The sequence below is a fragment of the Kryptolebias marmoratus genome, linkage group LG10 (assembly GCF_001649575.2).
Source record: "Kryptolebias marmoratus isolate JLee-2015 linkage group LG10, ASM164957v2, whole genome shotgun sequence".
In the NCBI taxonomy this organism is placed as follows: Eukaryota; Metazoa; Chordata; class Actinopteri; order Cyprinodontiformes; family Rivulidae; genus Kryptolebias; species Kryptolebias marmoratus.
In genome coordinates this window covers 2,389,768-2,404,395 of record NC_051439.1, presented here as the reverse complement: position 1 = coordinate 2,404,395, position 14,628 = coordinate 2,389,768, and the positions used below count along the sequence as shown (strand labels likewise).

The 14,628-nt window shown below is 37.3% G+C and overlaps 1 long non-coding RNA gene across 1 annotated transcript; it reads left to right on the top strand.

Annotated features, from left to right (window-relative positions):
• Nucleotides 1–1,054: 1,054 nt before the first annotated feature.
• LOC112449812 lies at nucleotides 1,055–1,866 on the top strand. The gene is made up of 2 exons (XR_003038352.2): nucleotides 1,055–1,542; nucleotides 1,739–1,866. It is a non-coding gene; the product is annotated as an uncharacterized LOC112449812 (long non-coding RNA).
• Nucleotides 1,867–14,628: the final 12,762 nt, after the last annotated feature.

The following is a 14,628-nucleotide window of genomic DNA, read 5'->3' as shown; positions in this document are numbered from 1 at the left end:
AGTTTGACCCACAAAAGGCTGAAGAATAGCATCTAATTTAATTTGGGTACGTCTTTTCCAGGCTTCTTGAGCTGTCTGAGGGCGAGTGGTAAGGGGTTAAAGCATGTTTTTTTTTTAATTTCCTTAGTCTTAATGAGAACAAGACACAAGTTGTCTTGTTTGGACCAAGATGCTGTTCCTCTCCCAGTGTAGATCTTGGCTCACTGTCATCTTATCTCAAGGACTGTGTCACCAATCACCTCACCTGTAAGAAAAGTGTCACCAAACTCAGAGGTGACAGAGCAATTGCTGTTGTTGCTCCCAAGCTCTGGAACAATTTACACTTGAATGTCAGACAGGCCTCCTCACTTCCTGTTTTTAGATTTCTTTTAAAAACACACTTTTATTCTTTGGCTTTTAACACACCGTGATTTTTGCCTTGTTTGGCACCTTCAAACACACTTGCCATGAACCTGTATGGTTTTTTTTGGTTTTATTTTCTTACTGTTTTTATCTATTGTACAGCACTTTGGTTACCCCTGTGGTTTTTAAAAATGTGCTATAGAAATAAAGTTGATTGACTGATTGATTGATAGTAAACACAGCAAACTTTTAAATTGGGCAAAAGACTGTAAAAGTGACGCAAAAAAAGGCTGTAGGAGCATTGGGTTATTTGGCAACAGGTCAGTAATAGGATTGGGTATAAAAAAAACATTTTAGAAGCTGAATCTCTTAGAAGTAAAGATGGGCAGAGGTTCACCAGCATGAGAAAAATTGTTTAAAAATATTGGACCAATTTTAGAATAATGTTCCTTGACAAAGATTTGGGAAGACTGTAGACCTATTATCTACAGTTTAAATCAGGGGTGTCAAACTCCATTCCTCAGGGGCCGCTCTCCTGCATGTTTTAGATGTGTTCTGGCTTTAAAACACCTAATTTAAATGGATGACTTATGGACATGCTACTGGAGAACTTGATGATTTGGTGAAGAGGTAATTAAACCATTTGAATCAGGGGTGTTGGGAAATACCTAAAACTCCCAGGACAGCCATCAAGGACTGGAGTTTGACACCCCTGGTTTAAATCATCATAAAAAAAATGTTAAAAATCTGCAGAAATCTCTGAGTGCAAAGAACAATATCGAAAGTGTCACAGATTGGGGTTTTGGTTGTGTTTGATTTTATTTTTCTGGTTTAGAGCTCTATGAATTCTTGTTTTTCACATATCAATTTTAGAAACAACAACAGACAGAACACAGAATAATTATAGAAACAACAATGTTGTTGTTGTTATTATCACATCATTAATGGGAATTTAATGAACCCAAAATCTGTTTTATACAATTTCTAAGTTTACACTGTCAAGTTAAAACAGCAAATGGTGCATTTGTGGGTGCATTTGCTATCTCCACCCAATTGGCACATGCATCAGAGAGAATCAAGCGCACCCATCTCTTTCACTCAGGCCTTCAGAAGCCTATAAGGTAACTTGGCACACCTGTGCTCTTAATGATCTCTTCAGACAAAGAGCCTCAGCTTCAAGCTTCCACAGAGACACCACTGGTAGGAACTGGACTTTATATCATTTAATCTGCATTCAGAAGACCAAATCAGCCTTGTTGATGGAATGGGTTTATGTATTTGGAATGTAGTTTGTTTGTTTATTCACTGATAACTTAAAAGTAAATTAACATTTCCTGGAAAACTAGTTAATTAGTTCATTGTGATCTGAAATTGACTTTGTTTCATCTGTTTGTAGGTTTTCAACCTGCTCTGTGACTTGTGTAACTATCTTGACTACTCCATGTAAAGTCATGATGGTTTTGCACTGTCAGTTGGAAGAATCCAAAGGAAAAAAGAAAAGATAAATAAAAGATGTCGCTGAGATGAGTGGTTCCTGCGTTTCTTTGATGAGAGCAAGCCTTTTTCAAGTTTGGGCAGAAGCCAAGGTGGTTTAAAGAGAACAAAAACCTTGACATACATTAAAAGTTGTTTTGTTTTTTTTAAAATTTGTTGGTCCCAAGAGTACCCTGATCTCTAAATGTGACACACGATACAGTGATTGTGTGAGACACCAGAACACTATAATCTACTTTATTTTTCTCTCTCTCCAGAGAACAGCTGCCAAAAAGGGTAACACCCATCCATGTGCAATACCCCTGAGCTGTGTGCTTAGTCATCCAAGTCTGCCCATTCTCCCATGACCCATTAATAAAGCTCCCTCACACAGTCCACAGAGCTGGAACAGAATAAGTCTCAAGAGAAAGAACCAGTAAATCTACAAAAAGTTAAATCATCTTTTATGGCTTTTAAAATTAGCTTGACTAGACTGAGATTTCCCACTCCAGAAAATGTTACCAAATACCTTTAGTTATGATTTACCCCTGAGCAGAAGGTGATTTATGAACATTATTCCCAGTTCACAGTACAACAGCACACACAATAACATAACCTGTTTAACAAGAAAACATCTTACCCCATTTCTGATAAAAGGCAAAGAGAAATGGTTAACCAGGCATGAATAGCTGGAAATAGGGGGATTGCTTCCAAACATACCAATTATGAGACCAAAAATATCCAAGCATTTTGATTCAAGCTTTCATACTGTTGTGGTTTATGAACATTTTTATCACCTGCCACCAAATGTCAAAGGCAAAGTGATAATGTTTTTGCTCAGGTCTGTGTGTGTCTGTTTTCACCAAAATGTCTCATGAACCACTGGATGGTAATGTAATGAAACTTTCAGAAAGTATTGTCATTTTGTTTTCTGTTTGATACTTGTGGCATGTTTCTACTGGTGGTTGGTAAGTTTTTTGCTCTAGGCATGTTCAGACTTGTGGTTTTATTGTTGATTTCCTTGTGTCATGTTTCTGTTAAGCTGAATTAAAAAGTTGGATTTAAGTCATAAACCTGCCTCTGGAGCCTCTTGTATTTGGGCCCTCTTCTTCACAAAAATGCATCATATTATTAAAAGGTCTAGTACTCCATGACGGAATGCATATCACCAGCTGCCTTTCATGCAAGTTTAAGACATTGATGATCTTATGGAGTCAGTCATTTTGGTCAAACCTTGAGAGTAATGTTATGCACAACCTCATTTTATATCACAAGATGTCACACTTAAGAGTATGTTCTGAATGACTCAACTACTACCACATCAAATTTTTGCTCAATATCTGCTAAACTCTATGCGTAGCCTTTTTTAAATAAAGCTCTCTGAGGTGCTTTATTGAAACGTCTTCAACTACAGACAAGTTGTTTTTCAGTTTAGCCTTTTCTGGATTTACCATGTCCTGAATGACTGAGAATCTACACCTCTCTGAGTTTTAGCCAGTTTTGCATATGGTAATGTTGATTAGCTGTGGCAGTCATCTTGAATTGGGCTGACTCCAAAAGTTAATCAATTGCAGATGTACATTCAAGGAATTGTCAGGATTAGTTTAAGATAAACCCAAGCATGCAGGCTAACACTCAGACTGGTTTTACAGAGATAAGGTGAAAACATGATTAAATAAACACAAAACAAAATGTTTGAAACAAAACAAACCAACAACAAACACAAAAATTCAGGACTATGGTATGGTTATTTTTTTGAAAGTTTCAATAAAATTTGTCTACTGATTCATGAGATATTTTGAGAACAGACATGGCACAAACATTATCCTCCATCTTTTCCTGTTGGTGGTGGGCAATTATAATGTTAGAGATGAGTAAAGTCCATGTTGTTTTCCTTTTCAGTCAGACATCTTTAGAATATCCACTACTTCAGATAAAAAAAAGTGTTTTGTTTTGGACTGCAAAGTTCCTGTTTGCAGCTAAAACTGCTCATAATGAATGCATAACAGAAAACACAAAGAGATAATGAGTTAACTGTAAACATTTCCATGCTACTGAACAAGATGAAACATGCTCCTACAGTTAAAGGAGTCAAACTTAGTCCCAGATGTCTGCATTGACCGCATGTCTGTTCTCCAGAGTTAACCCAATTCATGAATAAAAATACATGAATGGCAAACTGTCAGGGCCTTCTTTCAAGGTATTCAGAAACAACCCTGGGTAGATTTGTTTAAATCTTTTTACAAAACAGCAAAAAATATATATTACATGGCTTGTTTTTCTATAATATCACGGTGCAACACAAGTTTGTTTCTGTGTTTTCTGTTTGAACCATCAACATATATTAGAAGCAGAGACAGGACCAGAAGTTGAAGCCATCTAGGATGAGCGTTCCCTAGGGGCTGGCTTCAGTACAAGTTTTAAGTTCCACCCCATCATCTAAAGAAATTAGATTTTTTCTGACTAAAAAAATCATTTATATATATATATATATATATATATATATATATATATATATACACAGTATATTTCAGCTTCAATTTTGACAATGGAAGTTACTAGAGACACTTCATCCATCGTTATTTATGTTGATGGTCTGAACATTGTGCATTGATATAATTTAGTGTTGATTTGAAAAAAAAGAGTAACCACTCTGAAATTTATGTATACAGCTTTTGGGCAGATTTTCTTTTTTCTTTTCATTTTCTTTTCTTTCTTTTCAGGGTACAGTATTAGGTATCGATCTCAGAATCCCCAGATAAAAAAAACAAAGAAGAGCTTAAATTGTTCAACCATAAGATTTGGAGTTATAACAACTGGGTGTTTCCTTTAAACATTGAGCCAGGTTGGTTTTGATATCTTTTTTCCATTAATATATGAAGTCATCATTTGAAAACTGAATTTTATATTTACTCAAGTTATCTTTATGTGATCCTATTATTTGTTTGATGATGTGAAACATTTAGGTGTGACTAAAAAGCAAAAACATAAGAAATGTGTAAGGGGGAGAACACTTTTCTCAGCACTGTACATGTTAGGATTTATGTGTATGTGAGACAGTCTTCCCTGAACAGTGGCTGGAGGGCGTAATCCACCGGAGGTTGCAACCACACCTGGCAGCAATCAAGCTTTGGACTGCTGTATCAGCACCCGATGATTGCTGTATCCGGTAGAGTCAAGCCGCGTAGCTGCTACTTTAACTCCTCGTTAAAGATCCAAACGCCTCCCTTGGTTCCTTGTCTCACTCTCCGTGCTCTGATTCCTCAGATCCTTTGGGTGGTTTCCACCACACCAACCCAGTATCCCAGCTGGGTTCCTGCCGAGTCTCTCACCCTGGGTTGTCCTCTGCTCCACCGCCTCCAGCCTCCACTGGCCTCCTCCGGCCTCCTCTGGCCTCCTCCGGCCTGCCCGTTCTCCAACGCTGTCTGCTCGGGAAACCGCAGCGAACCGCTCTGGCTCACACCACTACCTCCACAAATCAGGACTTGTCCTCCACACCGGAACCCCGCCGCCAAACCGTATGTCCATTTTTCCTACCACCACTAAATCAACCCCAGCATTCAGTCCACCACCTAACCTCCTCTTCTCTACACCCAGACGCTGCTGCCCGTCCAGCGATTTTGTGGTGATAACCAGCTCCTCATTTCAAGAAGTTCCACATTTTAAGAGAAGAGTGGAAGTTAACTTTGCATGGTTACTGTGGAAAAGGTTCTTGCCCAATGCACTTTAAATGTGCGCTATCTTAGTTTCAAGAGGAATGTCTAACAGTAGCTATCATCCTTCTCTAAGAACATCATGACCCCCAACAGACTTGACCCCCCCNCCCTAGAGGTCAACTGCAAAAAGAAACAGGAATGCTGCAGAAGCTTTCAGTGCAGAAGGCACACACATAACCAGTACTCATGGTTATCTGTGTCCTCAACATGCAACCTGAGGGAAGAGAGTTATCCGTTTTGATGGAACTACTACTTCCTGCTTCCTGTCCTGTTGTCATGGTGATAATTTGAACAGCTAGAGTAGCATGCTGGTTATAAATAAATACCAACAGAAGCAGCTGAGAACAGCCGCCTCTCCATTTATGTGAGAACATCTTGAAAATGTCAAATAGTAGGAGAATGACTGTGGAGATGCAGAAGAGCATGGAAGAAAAGTGAAACCAGGAAATATTATTATCTTAAATATTTGTGCAATGACTCACAGAATATTAAAGCCTCCTGACATAAATCATGAGATGACGAAAAGAAAAACAATCTACCAAGGTGATGCAGGGATTAACTCTTGATACTAAAATGCCCACCATCAAATGCAAAAGAGCAAAAATGTTTTTGACAATGTTTGTGTGTGTTTATTTGTCTGTCATTTTGGCAACATATCTCATGAACCACTGGACGGATATAATTGAAAATCTCAGAAAGTAATCATTCAATGGACAGCTACAACTGATCAACTTAAGTAGTCAATCCAATTCAAGACGGCTGCCACAGCTAAATGACCTTAGCAAACACCAAAATGGCTATAACTCAGCCAAATTTTTAGATCTGTATCTATAAAATTGACTAAGTCATCCCCACCTTAAAATCCAAGAGCTAACTGATTGCACAAGATTTGTTCTTAAAGTTTTGCCATTGTCTGTGAGTTAGCAAATATTTGATGAATCACTAAATGGATCTGAATAAAACTTTCAGAAATTAATCATTGGATCATTGCTCTAAAACTGATTAACTCTTGGGGTCAACCCATTTCAAGACAGTTGCCACAGTCAACTAATTGTAGAAAACTCAAAAACAGCTAAAACTCAGTCAATTTTGCAGATATTGAGCTAAAATCTGGTGTGGTCGTAGCTGAGTCATTTCCAACACATACTCCCGGCATTACAAATTGAATGACAGCTTCGCTTAAAACATTAGTAATAACTGTTGGGGTCAACCCTGTTTGTCTGTTAGCAAAACACCTCATGAACCACCAGACAAATTTTATTGAAACTTTAACAAAGTAATCATTGTTTGTACATCTACAACTGATTAACTTTTGAAGTCAACCCAAAACAACTTGGTCTTTACAGCTAATCAACATTAGAAAATATTGCATCAGGAGCACGTATTGTTTACCGTACAAGGTTTGACCAAATTGGCTATGACTCTGTCCCTTCTCATCATAGGGTGATCTTAGTTTAAAACTCTGGCTTGAAAACAGGTTGATCTGCATTCCTCCAAGGAATAAAGGTATTTCCTGAAGGAATAGGAAGGCATTTATTTTCCACCAATATAATGCCTCAGTAAAGTAGATATACTCTCTACTACTGGCAGATTGGTATCAAAAACTCAATGAGCCTCAAAACCTGAAGCAATGTTGCTTCAGTCAGTGATAGTACACACAATTCTACCATATTGGACATTTGATTATTTTTCTGCAATCTATCCAACCAACTTTTCAAATTATGTTACTAACATCAACAGTGTAAACATTTTTTTAAATATTGTCACAAAGATAATTCCAACACTGCTGAATCTGTTAGTTATAAATTATTAATGCAAGTTGCTAGTTAGGAGTGCCAAAAGTTAAATATTTTACTTTATGTTACTCATTATTTGACTACAAACAATATAATATTCATCAAACAATAGATTACTTCATCTTTTCTCTTCCAGCTTCTCTGAAAAGAGAAAAGATGAAGTCGAGAGATGAAGTCCTTTCGTGGTTTAATATGAGAAGTTGATGTGTCTAATTTATGTGTTTTGGATGCTGGACCTAAAGTGGGCTTGTTTCTATTGCAGGGACCCATTAGGGATAGACAAGAAAGAAGACGAGGTCACAACTGTGTATTTCTCCCACGAGGAATGAGGGGAAAAAATGCATTTTGTATTAGTTTTGTGCTGCTGTTCAGCAATAAGATGAGTCATAAAGTTGTAGGTTTTAAATCTAAAAGTTTGACTCCTGTGGTGGCAAGCTTTTTATAAGATAACACCTGACTGTGTAATGTCTGAATTCCAAGTCTTGACTATGTTATGCATGGATTTCAAGACATGACTATGTTCTGTCTGAATTCCACAGCCTATGAGGTTTTCACCAAATGACCATGTTACTCTTCACTGAAACCAGACTGACCTTGCTTCCTGTCACCTCCTTGCCTACCAACATTCTGATATCTTAGATATAAGCTCCTGTGTGGACTCTGGAGGTAGAACTTTGATTCAGAGCTTCCCGTGCGGGCTGGGACTCTGATGTTAATTCTTAATTGTCTTTAAGGCTCTCAGTATGTCGTGTACCATACATAAATAAACCTGTTTGTGTGTTTTCATCAAACAGTGCCTGGAAATTGATTTCTTCCACAACTCTCCTCTTTTTTTAAATCTGTGTGAGATGTTATTAACCTGGGATAAAAAATTATTTTACTTGTGTTTTTTTAAGCTCCTCTCCATCTGGCTAAATGTGACAACTAAAAAATGTCTCTGTCACACTCTGAGATAAAAAAAAACTGTGGGAATTTAGTAAATCAAGAACATAGCTTGGTTAGGTTTATACTGTTGAGCAGAACAGAAACATGTGAATAACATGAGAGGTTTAAAAAGGTTATTATTCCACAGGCAAAAACAGTATTTCCTTTCATGTTCAGCAGCAGGTGATAATTAGGCTTCAGAAATGTGAGGAACATAAAAATGACAGCATTACAGCATCACAAAGTTTTCTATTATAAGACTATCCATCTATTCATTTTAAAAAAAACTTTTGTTATTAAATTTTAATATAGTAATCAGTGTTATGTAAGTTTTTTTATTTGATGCAAATCTGTCAAAAATATTTAATTTTCTGGTGGATTTCATAGAAGGCTAACAAATTAACAAACTCCTGCAAAAAGATCAATCTGTTTTAATTTTTGTATTATTAGTTTTATTACTAATCAGTCTGAGGCAATCACCATAGCCCCAGACTGATACAGTTGTGTATTTATTTTTTATTTTATACATGAGAAACTATTGCAAACTGTAAGAAAAAAAAATCGTTAAGGATTGTCATAATTTTTATTTTAAGGTATGCTGTCATAATTGCTCCATCATCTTTTGAGAAATTATGGAGTTGTAGCCATTTTATCAGGCTTTGAAATTTACATTATGCATGATTTCATGCAATATGCATTCCTTTAATTTCTGCATATGTCTTTAAGTGTTTTTGAGCATGTCCACCCACAGTATTCCATGCAGGACTGGCTTTGTAATACATTATCAGCTTTAAATCTGGACAGCTCTTGAAGGGTAAAGTTGAAGAAGCTTTGTCTGAAAAGAACCCACTGTTCTTTTGTTTCACATTACCAGAAGAGATTAAGAGGATTTGAAAACTTTTTCATATATTATGATAGGCAAATATAGTCCAGAAAAAAGATATGATCCACTGGCATGTGTAGCTCTATCTGAAACTGACGAAAAAAGACTTGAGTTTATGGCAAAAAGCTCAAGCATGTTATCTAAAAGGGGATTTAATTCATAGCTTTGTGGTCTGTGCAGCAGATTGCTCAAAGGTCATTATTAACCATCATTATTAAATGTTCATGAGTAATTTCTGTAGGTTTCATTAAAATTCATCCAGTGGTTTCTAAGACATTTTAGTAACAAACACACAATTGTCCACATTGCCCTTTTGGATATGGGTGATAATAAAACTTTTGCCTTTATTTACTGTCCCATTTGGCACTCATATAATAGCAGTAAAGATTATCTGCACCTATAGTCCTCTCTGTGTATTCTGGCTAAAACTTTGAATATGGCTTGTAATTTAACCAATTTACGTCAAGGGCACAAATATCACTCTGTCTCCACTGTCTCCTCCATCCTCACACTGTAGTCATGAGTCACATCAGAGGTTTGTAGAGTTTAATATTTTCCAGGCTCAGACTCAACCCTGATTAGTAAGTCCAAGTCAGCTTTTGCAGGAAACAGAGGGAGCAGCTCCCTCACTCCATCAGCACAATGATGCCTTGTCTTTTCACCAGCAGAATACCACTCTAGCAATGGCTTTATTTTTCCTTCTGGCAACTACTGTTTGTCTTGCTGTCTCTGCCTCTACGACCATCCCTATCCCCCCAATCAGTGGTGTGAAGGATTAGATAATAGGCAGCTTTAGTGTGGGCAGAGAAAAAGAGGTGTCACAGACCTCTTTTATTTCTTCTCTCCATCTATCTTCTCTCTTTTTGTACCATCTGTGCTACGAGGAGCTTGGCACCACACAATCTATAAAGTGACATTTACTGTATGACTATTGTGCTGTAAGGAAGTGTGTAAGTGTGAGCATGTGCATTAGAAAGTGTGAGTAGTCTCTTATGCTGAGACAACATTCACATGCATTGTAACTCTAACATGGTTTGTCATTCTCTATGTTTGTTTGTAAATGTCAAGTCTTGTATCACAGTTCCAGGAATAGATGAAACATTCAACAACTGAAATATTTTTTATCTCACTTAATGAGTAATCAGTGACAGCACCTCTGTTTATGTTGACAAAGATGTTCAGTCATCCTCCTCTAGTGTTTTTTCCAATGTTTTTACACTTTAAATGTGTCTTCTTTTTCCCATTGTTATTGCCCACCACCAGTTGCTGGAGTTTTTGGAGGGGTATGTTGTCTCATGTAGCATTCTGGCTGTTCAACAGTCCTGGGTCTTTGGTAGATTATTTTTCAATACATGATGTGTCAAATGTTTTCAATTGGTGAGAGGTCTGGAATGTAGGCAGGTCAGTTCATCATTCAGACTCTTGTACTATGCAGCCATGCTGTTGTAATGGATGTAGTATATACTTTAGCAATGTCTTGCTAAAATAAGCAAGGTCTTCCCAGAAAAAAAGAGTCTAGATGGAAGCATGTGTTGTTCTAAAACATGTATATACTTTTCTACATTGATGGCGTCTTTCCAGATGAGTAAGCTGTCCATGCTAGAGGCACTATTGCATCTCCATACAAACACAAAGGTGGGCTTTTTAACTGTATGCTGATCACAAACTGGATGGACCCTCTCCTCTTCAGCACAGAAGACATTGGAGTTAGTGGTTTTCAAAAGGAATTTCAAATTTTGATTCATCTGACCACAGAACAGTTTTCTACTTTGTCTCAGTCCATTTTAAATGAGCTTTGGCCCAGAGAAGACAGCAGAGTTTTTATATGGTATTCATACAGTATTTGGCTTCTTTACATGATAGAGGTTTAACCAGTATTGGTGAATTGACAGTGAGTGAACCTTGTTTACAGCCAAATTTTTGTGGAAGTCTTCCTGACCCCATGCAGTAATGTTCATAACAGAATCTGACCCATTTTAATACAGTGCTGCCTGAGGGCCTGAAGGTCACGGGTATCTAATACTGACTTTCAGCCTAGACCTTTGACCTCAGACATTTCTCCAGACTCTTAAAATCCTTTGATATTATGAACTAGATGGTGGGATATTCAAAGTTCTCCACTTTTTTGGAAGTGGGGTTTTACCTCTACAACTGATAAACATTTGGAGTTACACCGATTCAAGATATGAATATGAATGGGCAAAAACATTATCACCCAAGATTACCTCTCAGCAACAGACAAAATAATTTTAAAAATTAATCTTTCGCACCACTACAGAAAAGTGCTGACGTCCTGCCTCTTTCTTTTTCTATCCTCTTGCCAGAGGTCACTATCATGTGTATGTGTTACAAAGACAACAGTAGAAAAGTGGGGAGGGGGGATATCTCCAGTCTCGCCATGATTTTCCAGCTGCAGCAACAAACTTTTCCAACAGGGTATGTGAAAGATCAGCACATACACACACACACCTGTGCAGGCTTTTGCAACAAGTAACACACTCACTGTTGCACTTTATTATTTAAAGAAACAACTCCACACCCAAAGGATATTTATACTTCTTAAATATAAATCTACATCATACATTAAACCAAACAGACACCTTGTCTTTTAAGGTACAGGCTTGCTCTTGCTCAACAACTTCAATATACTTTTCATCATCTTATGGCATATGATCCAAATGATAACTAAAAGCCAATGAGTGTCTCACAGTCACAAAATACTCCCAAATAGACCCTGGACACAAATAGAACAGAACACACACATACACATAGAGGGAGAATGAGAGGGACACATTACCAACCTGCTCTTTTTGTGGACCTGAAGTCCACATGTTGATCAGTCAGCTGGTCTCAATGAAAGGACGACAAAACTAAGACCCACACAGCTCCGCCTGAGCAAACAAAGAATTGTACAGCAGCAGCTCTCCCTTTTTCTGCAACTCAGAAAAAAAAATCTAACTGTGAACTCTCCCTAAGTCGTCAGAAAGGGAGGGCTCTCTGGAACTCTGAACCAATCACAGGAGAAGATTCTCCTCCCAGCGTCAGACATTGGGTGGTGAGGTAGGAGGAGTGCTCTGGGTGAAAATACTGCCTATTTTCCCACCATTTCACACTCTGACATTATCCATGTCTGTATATCTGTTCACTCTGTGTGTGTTTGCCTATCAAAGTGTTTGTTACCATGAAGGAGTATTAAACCTAAACAGATAAGCAAAGTAAAGCTAAATCAGCTGAACACTTTAATGATCTGCTCATAAATGCATTGTGTGAGATTTAAACACCCGAAAGAAGTCATGAAAATGATAAATTTACAGCAACAATTTGATTTGACAGAGCCAAAGAGCAAGAAGTGTGCCACTACAAAACCAGTTCTTATTCTGGCAGCTTCACAAAAATGCACACACACACAGCTGCACAGTCAGACCAAAATGAATCATCAATCTCTTCCTCCATCTGGAGGAAGAAGCAACAAACTACACTTCTCTTGGGATGAGCACACAGAATGTTTGCACATCCTCATGAAAGGACTTTAACCTGCAATTTACCACACCCTGAAAGCCCATTTCAGATACAAAATTAGAAGTCTAGCATTCCTTGAAAGATTGCTTATCACCTGCCTTTCATGACATTGTTTTACGTTAAGATCATCTTTTGTTTTGAAATGACAAAGCTGTAGCCATTTTGTTCAAACCTTAAAAATATTAAGTGCAGTCTTATGCCATATCACAAAATGTCACTCTCAGAGTATGTGTTGTGAATGACTCTCAGCTACTACTAAACCAAATTTTAGCACAATAAATTGTACAAGTACAGAGGATAAATATGTCCGGAAGGTTTCACCAAAATTCGTCCTGTGGTTCAGGAGATATTTTGGTAAAGCTTCAGACCAATGAACACACAGACATGGGCAAAAAATATTCAAATTTAGCAGGAGCCATAATAATAAATTGGAATATGTGTTGTCTGTACAAAAAACAGCCATAATAAATTATTCAAATGACTGAACAAAGAAACAAACAGATAAAAACGATGAGAAATTTGACTGTTTAAAATAACATTGCTCAAAAACAGAAAAGGCTCACCAGACCAAAGGTGAACCATGACATTACAGTGAAGACATCCACCAGTGCTATTATCACCTCCTGCTGACCCAGAAACAGCTCAATTTTTTCATTTTTGTTTGTGTAAAACAGTAATTTTATCTTGTTGTTGGGCTTTTACTGTGATTACCTCAGTTATTATGAGGAAAAAGGCTATGACATGCAGTCTCAATTACACTGTGCTAAATACTAAAGGTCATCAAATACACACACACACACACACACATAGACTAGTCTGGACCACAGATACATACTGTACATACCAGATGTGAAGAAAAGATTATGTGAAAAGCACGGCTAGTCTGCTGCTCTGTCCATTAGTTAAATCTTTCCTTTTCCCTCCTTGGATTTATTTATCTGTGGCTCACCGCCTTTCCTTTCCTTCCCTGAGAACAAACACATTATGACTCAGATGTCATAAACATAAAAGTAGGAAACACAGCGCAAAGGGCAAAGAGATAAGAATGTTTGAAACACAGGGAACACCATATAAGTGCCATAAAAACAAATGTGATGCAAATCTGATTGTGTTTACATTCATACGTAAGTGAAATGATCCTCTGCTTTAGTAATATTTAAACATTTTAACTATTACAGAGACAAAAGTAGTAGTTTTTGAACCAGAGCATTTTAGGAAAAAAAATGATAGCCTTTCACTTCCTCTGGATGACAATAATTTGGCCTCCAGTTTTAATGTAAAGAATCTTGTTGTTATTTTTGATAAGGATGTCATTTATTTCCCACAAAAAATTTTATCACGACCGCTTTATTCCACTAAATTAGAAATATTGCATTCCAAAATGATACAGAAAAATTGGTCCATGAATGTATCACATCTAAGATGGTCTAAGGTAATCCTTCAGCTGGGAGTTTAAAAAAAAAAACTCTCTTTAGTTTGTCCAAAATGCTGCTAGTAGAGTTCTGATGAGAGTTTAAAGGAGAGATCATATTTCTCCAGTTTTTGCTTCTTTTCACTGGCTCCCTGTCAAATTCAGAATAGAATTTAAAATCTTATTTCTAACATATAAAGCTCTCAACATTTCACTCTCAGACTGCAGGTTTGCTTGTGGTTCCTAGAGTTTCCAAAGGTAGACTGGGAGACAGAGCTTTCCGTTATCAGGCTCCTATCTTGTGGAAGCAACTTCCACTTTCTGTTCGTGAGGCTAACATCCTGTCTATTTTTAAGATTAGACTTAAGATTTTCCTGTTTGATAAATCCTGTAGTTAGGGTTGGCTTGGGTTTCCTTAGTCATGCTGCTATAGGCTCAGGTTGCTGGAAGACAAACTGACCACATTTCCTAATTCAAAAAAAATTACGCTCTCTTTTCTCCATGTTTCTATTTGTAATTATTTCTATCATTAACAGGTGTTTTTCTTTGTCTTTCTTACCATAG